We start from the raw sequence: 8,099 nt of genomic DNA on the forward strand, positions 1-8,099 counted from the left end.
CATCCGAAAATTTTTTTTTTTATGTTTTATGAATAAACACGATGTTTTGGAAATATTTATCAAAAGAAATTTATACTATGTTGCGAATTACAATTTCGAGATAACCTTCTTTTATTTACGAACTTATGTCTTTGATGCTGAAATTGACAACTTTATAAAAATACATTTTCACTGAAATTATGAAATCTGGGTGTCGGAAAGGTGTAAAATTATTCTTCGGAAAAGAAAAAAACAGTAGTTGAGCTAGATAAGAAATTATACAGGGGCCGGCTCCTATGGAGAAATAACATTACTGGAAACAGGCCCTTTACAACTTTACTTATTTGAATACATTTATATAAAATACTTATTCACTACACACGGTTTATATTTTTGTTTTATTCTGAGTTAAGGCTTGTGGACAAATTTCAATTTTGGCAATTTCAAATACCTCTCTATCTTAAGTGAATTAAAAAGTGCAGGACGCCCTTTATATGCTATAAGTATATGATAGTAATAGCTAATATTGTATATCATATATAATCATATACCATGTGAGTTCAAGGTCCTTATTTTGTTTTCTAACTTATCAAAGTTAACTTACAAATAAAAAAATAAGTTTCATGAATGAAGCTCGATTTGTTGGTAATTTGAAGTGTCCTAGCTTCTAGGAAAGTATCTGTTTTAGTCGTTTAAGTTAACCCATCCATCGTTTTATCAATTGTTGTGACTATTTCCAATGTTTATGCGCCATTATTGTACATAAAAGGCATTTTTGGATAAGCATGCAGCTTGGCATATATATTGGTTATATAATGATATTAAGTTTGTGAAAGTTTCATGCTTATCCCACAACACTTTTTTTTACTAAAAACAAAACACGTTCCTTTTGCTTTGGAATACACGGACCAAATATTTCCATCTCTACCACACTTACTCGCTTACACACTACCAATTAGAAAACGACCACCTTGAGCATGGAATCAAAGGTGACCTATCACTGTAGATGTCTTCAATATCAGAATACAACTACCAAAGTAGCAGTCTCCTATCAAAGCTGACCGTGATATTGCTCGTGTAAAGGATAGTGTAGTATTTGTACGCGTAACAATCTACAGCTGCCTCGCGACAAAATCTACGCTAAAGGCCTATCAGAGGTTACATGTAGGAAGCTTTGATAACACATCAGCGCACATTTGGCACTTCCGTGTTTGAAACAACATCAACTATAGGAAATCGTACAGACTTTTGATCAAATAAAATCTTTCTACGCAGGTGTGCAGTTTTTATAACATTAAATATAACACTACAACAACATTTAAACTATCGGTCATTTTAAAATGAGCCATTTGAGCGCGTTCTTAACAATTGCATATAAATTATGTTTTAACAATAGGAAAGAAAAACATTAAAATATGATATATTTTGGCTAATTCCATGTTGAGTTAGATGGTTAGGTAACTCTTTATTGTTTAATTCTATATCAGGTAGACCAATTACATGTAATCACTCCAGACTACCGCTACAAATCCTATAATCATCGCTACCAGTATTGATTACTACTCAGATCAACGGTCTACTGACTATCTCCTAAACTGTATTATTGTATTGATAAAGAACGCTTTATAGACTGCATAGTCTATGTGCAAATGGAAGTTGTGCACCCACCCCACCCCTTTCCCTTTCAACACCACCAAGATTTGCGTTGGTTTTCAATTTTTTTTTATTCTTTATTAGCCAAAAGCCCTAAGACTAATAGGTACATACATATATACATATATTATACATTCTCTAAACATAATTAGAATAGGCAGGAGAGTGACATCACAGTATACATAAAACACCGTTCAATAATGTGTGTATAACAATGTACAACAATACTTGATTAACAATTACAGTTATGAAACACCACAATACATAAACCTTAAATTAACGCCTCTTAAATGCTAAACATGAATATTTTCCTAAATTGGATAGCTCTCTAACATTATTCATACTAGATAGTTGTACTTATTTTAAAATCGACGGTTTTCTGTAACAATATTGTTTGATTAATCTGTGCCTGGGATCGCTATAGAATGGACAAATCAAAATAAAATGTAACTCGTATTCTATATATGTCAAATTACATTTGTTACAAATCCTGTTTCTGCGTGTGACGTTATGATGTCTTCCAATTTCTATAGTTAGTTTTTGAGACGATATCCTTAATTTAGTTAACATTTGTTTGTATTTATTAATAGGTTTACTTAAATAGATATGAATACAATGACTATCTATTAAATGTTGATATAAAAACCCTTTAGGAGAAGCCGTTACTTTTGTTTTGTTTGGAAGTATATATCAGTCTCTGTTTAAAACATTTAGTGATAACGAAGTCTCAAACATGTAATTAAGCCCTAAGGTTGCTAACTCATTCTTAAAAGTTCCCAAAAATCATTCTCACTCACACACTCATCGTAACATGTTTACATAGCTATTATTATCTACGAAAGATGACTGAAGTATGATATTTGCCACCCCTATAGTACATATATGTAGCTACCACAACGCATAAAGCATGATCTTTGCCTCCTCTATAGTATATAACTACCACAGGAAACTTTAGCACAATCATTTTATCCCCTATAGTTTAAAAAAACACCATACAGGGAGGACTGTAACACGATCATTGTCCCTCCCTCATCCGAAAGTATATACATAACTATCACAGGGGAATGTAGCACGATCCATGCCTCGACTCAAGTATTTAGCTACCACATGGGACTGTAGCACGATCATTGCCTCCCCTATAGTATATACATAACTACCACAGGACTGTAGCACGAACATTGCCTCCCCTAGAGTATATATATAACTACCATAGAGGACTGAAGCACGATCATTGCCTCCCCTAGAGTAAATACATAACTACCACAGGGGACTGTAGAACGATCATTGCCTCCCCTAGAGTATATATATAACTACCACAGGACACTGTAGCACGATCATTGCCTCCCCTAGAGTATATATATAACTACCATAGAGGACTGAAGCACGTCCATTGCCTCCCCTACAGTATATACATAACTACCACAGGGGACTGTAGAACGATCATTGCCTCCCCTAGATTATATATATATAACTACCATACAGGACTGAAGCACGATCATTACCTCCCCTACAGTATATACATAACTATCACAGGGGAATGTAGCACGATCCATGCCTCCCCTAAAGTATTTAGCTACCACAGGGGACAGTAGCACGATCTTTGCATCCTTTGTAGTATACACCTACGTACAATAGAGGACTGTAGAACGATCATTGCCTCCCCTATAGTATATATATAACTACAATAGGGGACTGTAGTACGAGCATTACCTCCCCTAGAGTATATATATAACTACCATAGAGGACTGAAGCACGATCATTGCCTCTACTAGAGTATTTACATAACTACCACAGGGACAGTAGCACGATCATTACCTCCCCTAGATTATATATACATAACTACCATAGAGGACTGAAGCACGATCATTGCCTCCCCTACAGTATATACATAACTACCACAGGACACTGCAGAACGATAATTGCCTCCCCTAGATTATATATTTATAACTACCATAGAGGACTGAAGCACGATCGTTGCCTCCCCTACAGTATATACATAACTACCACAGTACACTGTAGAACGATAATTGCCTCCCCTAGATTATAGCTATATATAACTACCATAGAGGACTGAAGCACGATCATTGCCTCCCGTACAGTATAAACATAACTACCACAGGGGACTGTAGAACGATAATTGCCTCCCCAAGATTATATATATATAACTAACACAGGACACTGTAGCACGATCATTGACTCCCCTAGAGTATATATATAACTACCATAGAGGACTGAAGCACGTTCATTGCCTCCCCTACAGTATACATATAACTATCACAGGAGACTGTATAACGATCATTGCCTCCCCTAGATTATATATATATATCTACCACTAGGGACAGTAGCACGATCATTGCCTCTACTAGAGTATATACATAACTACCACAGGGACAGTAGCACGATAATTACCTCCCCTAGATTATATATATATAACTACCATAGAGGACTGAAGCACGTTAATTGCCTCCCCTACAGTATATACATAACTATCACAGGAGACTGTAGAACGATCATTGCCTCCCCTAGAGTATATATATAACTACCACAGGACACTGTAGCACGGTCATTGCCTCCCCTAGAGTATATATATAACTACCATAGAGGACTGAAGCACGTTCATTGCCTCCCCTACAGTATATACATAACTATCACAGGAGACTGTAGAACGATCATTGCCTCCCCTAGATTATATATATATAACTACCACTAGGGACAGTAGCACGATCATTACCTCCCCAAGAGTTTATATATATATCTACCATAGAGGACTGAAGCACGTTCATTGCCTCCCCTAGAGTATATATATAACTATCACAGGGGACTGTAGAACGAGCATTGCCTCCCCTAGAGTATATATATAACTACCACAAGAACAGTAGCACGAGCATTGCCTCCCCTTGAGTATATATATAACTACCCCCAGGGACAGGAGCGCGATCATTGTCTCCCCTATAGTATATATATAACTACCACAGGGACAGGAGCGCGATCATTGCCTCCCCTGTAGTATATATATAACTACCACAGGGACAGGAGCGCGAGCATTGCCTCCCCTATAGTATATATATAACTACCACAAGAACAGTAGCACGAGCATTGCCTCCCCTAGAGTATAGATATAATTACCACAGGGACAGTAGAACGACCATTGCCTCCCCTAGAGTATATATATCACTACCACAGGGACAGGAGCGCGATCATTGTCTCCCCTATAGTATATATATAACTACCACAGGGACAGGAGCGCGATCATTGCCTCCCCTGTAGTATATATATAGCTACCACAGGGACAGGAGCGCGAGCATTGCCTCCCCTATAGTATATATATAACTACCACAGGGACAGTAGCACGATCATTACCTCCCCTTGAGTATATATATAACTACCACAGGGACAGGAGCGCGATCATTGCTTCCTCTACAGTATATTTATAACTACCACAGGGACAGTAGCACGATCATTACCTCCCCTAGAGTATATATATAACTACCACAGGGACAGGAGCGCGATCATTGCCTCCCCTATAGTATATATATAACTACCACAGGGACAGTGGCACGATCATTGCCTCCCACAGAGTATATGTATAACTACAATAGGGGACTGTAGCACGAGCATTACCTCCCCTAGAGTATATATATAACTACCATAGAGGACTGAAGCACGATCATTGCCTCTACTAGAGTATATACATAACTACCACAGGACACTGTAGCACGATCATTGCCTCCCCTAGAGTATATATATAACTACCATAGAGGACTGAAGCACGTTCATTGCCTCCCCTACAGTATAAACATAACTAACATAGAGGACTGAAGCACGATCATTGCCTCCCCTACAGAATATATACAACTACCAAAGAGGACTGAAGCACGATCATTGCCTCCCCTACAGAATATATATAACTACCACAGGAACAGTAGCACGATCATTGCCTCCCCTAGAGTATATATATAACTACCACAGGAACAGTAGCACGGTCATTGCCTCCCCTAGAGTATATATTTTACTACAACAAAGGACTGTAGAACGATCATTGCCTCCCCTAGATTATATATATAACTAAACAGCAGGGGACTGTGCACGACCATTGCCTCCCCTAGAGTATATATATAACTACCACAGGAACAGTAGCACGGTCATTGCTTCCCCTAGAGTATATATTTTACTACAAATACATAACTACCACAGGACACTGTAGAACGATAATTGCCTCCCCTAGATTATATATATAACTTCCACAGGGACAGTAGCACGATCATTGCCTCCCCTAGAGTATATAAATAACTACCACAGGAACAGTAGCACGGTCATTGCCTCCCCTAGAGCATATATTTTACTACACCAAAGGACTGTAGAACGATCATTGCCTCCCCTAGATTATATATATAACTAAACAGCAGTAGAGTATATATATAACTACCATAGAGGACTGAAGCACGATCATTGGCTCTCCTAGAGTATATACATAACTACCACAGGGGACTGTAGAACAATCATTGCCTCCCTTATGTTATATATATATAACTACCATAGAGGACTGTAGCACGAACATAGCTGCACAGTTAAGACTTGGATTTCACATCCTTTTGACCTTCGATGCTGCACTTTATGACCATTTTGTCCATTCGGAACTCACGAAATTGCCATAAGGTGCCATACAACGTGTACTTTGTGTGACTTTCTGCGTATTTCATTTATTCGTATTTTTACTCACAACAAAAATTAAGCATGCCGGACATTTTACCATTGTTTGACTTTAAAAATGAAAATCAAAACAGAAATGGAAATGTAAAACTTACTATCACGTAAGGAAATATATATATTACAGTACGACGACCCAGAAAATTTCAAATTATTACACTGATTTTTAATTTTAATTTTCATACAACCAGCGTCGTTTTTCTTTTGTCAAGGTCAATGAATATGTCCTTGCCGTTGTATTTGTAAAGTTGGTGAACGACAAAATGTCCCGTGCAGAAATCCCGGTTTTGGTGGGAGAAAGGCTTGCTGTTCAAGATACCTGGGTTAGAACAAGCTGCATTCAGTTTAAGGTATGTGTAGCAACTATCACCTTATTATGACATCAAGAAAACAAATCTGATTTATTTTTCATAATTAAGTTAAAAATACTGTTTCCAAGTAAAGTACACTCGCATCGACCCGGCACACACTGAATGACGTAGCAGAATAGAATATATTGAATACATTCTTCTCAGATTAATTGAAAAGCATCCCTCAAGACAAAGAGCGGATGATAAAAACATTGAAATTGTCAGTGGGTGTGGCAAATATGAGGGGTCAAACGTCTGCAGGCATTGTCAACATTATGTACATTTCCCTATAGGCACAGTCTGTAATGTATACTTGAATTATGACTTGCCTGGGGAGGAATTTTGTGGTTGCTAAACATTATAATATAAACATCAATTACTGTGAAGGGTTAGAGAAGGTTCAGTCTATCCCATGGCCAACATCTTAGCGACCTCATCCTTGACAACTTGCTTGGTATTAAACGGCAACTGGAAGGGCTTCACTCGCACAGATTGTAGTGATGATACCATGTACGGCAAGGACTTCTAGCTGCAATCTCGACATTCTGTACAATTTCAAATCCTAGTGAAGATAGAGTTGTTTCTAGAAAAACCCTCTAAATTTGACTCCTCAGTTTCTTATTCCACAATGTGCATCGCTTTCACACAAGATACTACACATCCTGTTGAAATAAATGCCATATCTTGCTGGCCCCAAACCTCTTTCTTGTTCTTATATGTCTCCAGAAAGTTTATTTAAAGAGTTTGATCTTGCAATCTCTATCGACATGGTAGTCCACTGGTCAAACCTTCTTTACTTCAGCAGTTTGGTCGCCGTCGTCGGCAAGAGAATCGACACGTTCAGGGTTTCATTGCCTTTCTCGCCTGTGAAGTATCGCCTATGTTTCGTATTTAGAATGCAGAGGTTATCTATCATGATCTTACATGTCTCTTTCACCCCCTCCTTGAGGTACAAACGGATGGCGTAGGAATACGTCGTTTTCACTTCATCATCGTGGATGTCCTTCGTCAACAACTTACGAAGGATCATCATAAGATCTCGGACTGCACGACGATATTACATGTCAAATGGTTAAAAATTCTGATGACTATCGGTGTAGTTCACTATACGCAGACAACAAGAGATAGATAAACCTATTCCAACCATTTTGCCTCTCAGCACTCATCTTAAGAATTCTTTTCACTAGGCCACTGCATAAAAAGTCAATATTTTTCAACAAAAAAGTGGAAGTATTGAAATTCAAAATGAATGAGGTATTACAACGTTAAGCCGCAGACAAAAGAAAATGTTTAAAGTGTTCTGAAAGGTCTCGAAAAAATCTCACTATGAACCCTTGATTTTAGTTCGCTTAGCTAACGCGTCTTTGAACAACTAGGACCAAAAATGACTTCGGCGTTGATAGGACGAAC

Source organism: Mizuhopecten yessoensis, unplaced genomic scaffold, assembly GCF_002113885.1.
Source record: "Mizuhopecten yessoensis strain PY_sf001 unplaced genomic scaffold, ASM211388v2 scaffold1379, whole genome shotgun sequence".
Classification (NCBI taxonomy): Eukaryota; Metazoa; Mollusca; class Bivalvia; order Pectinida; family Pectinidae; genus Mizuhopecten; species Mizuhopecten yessoensis.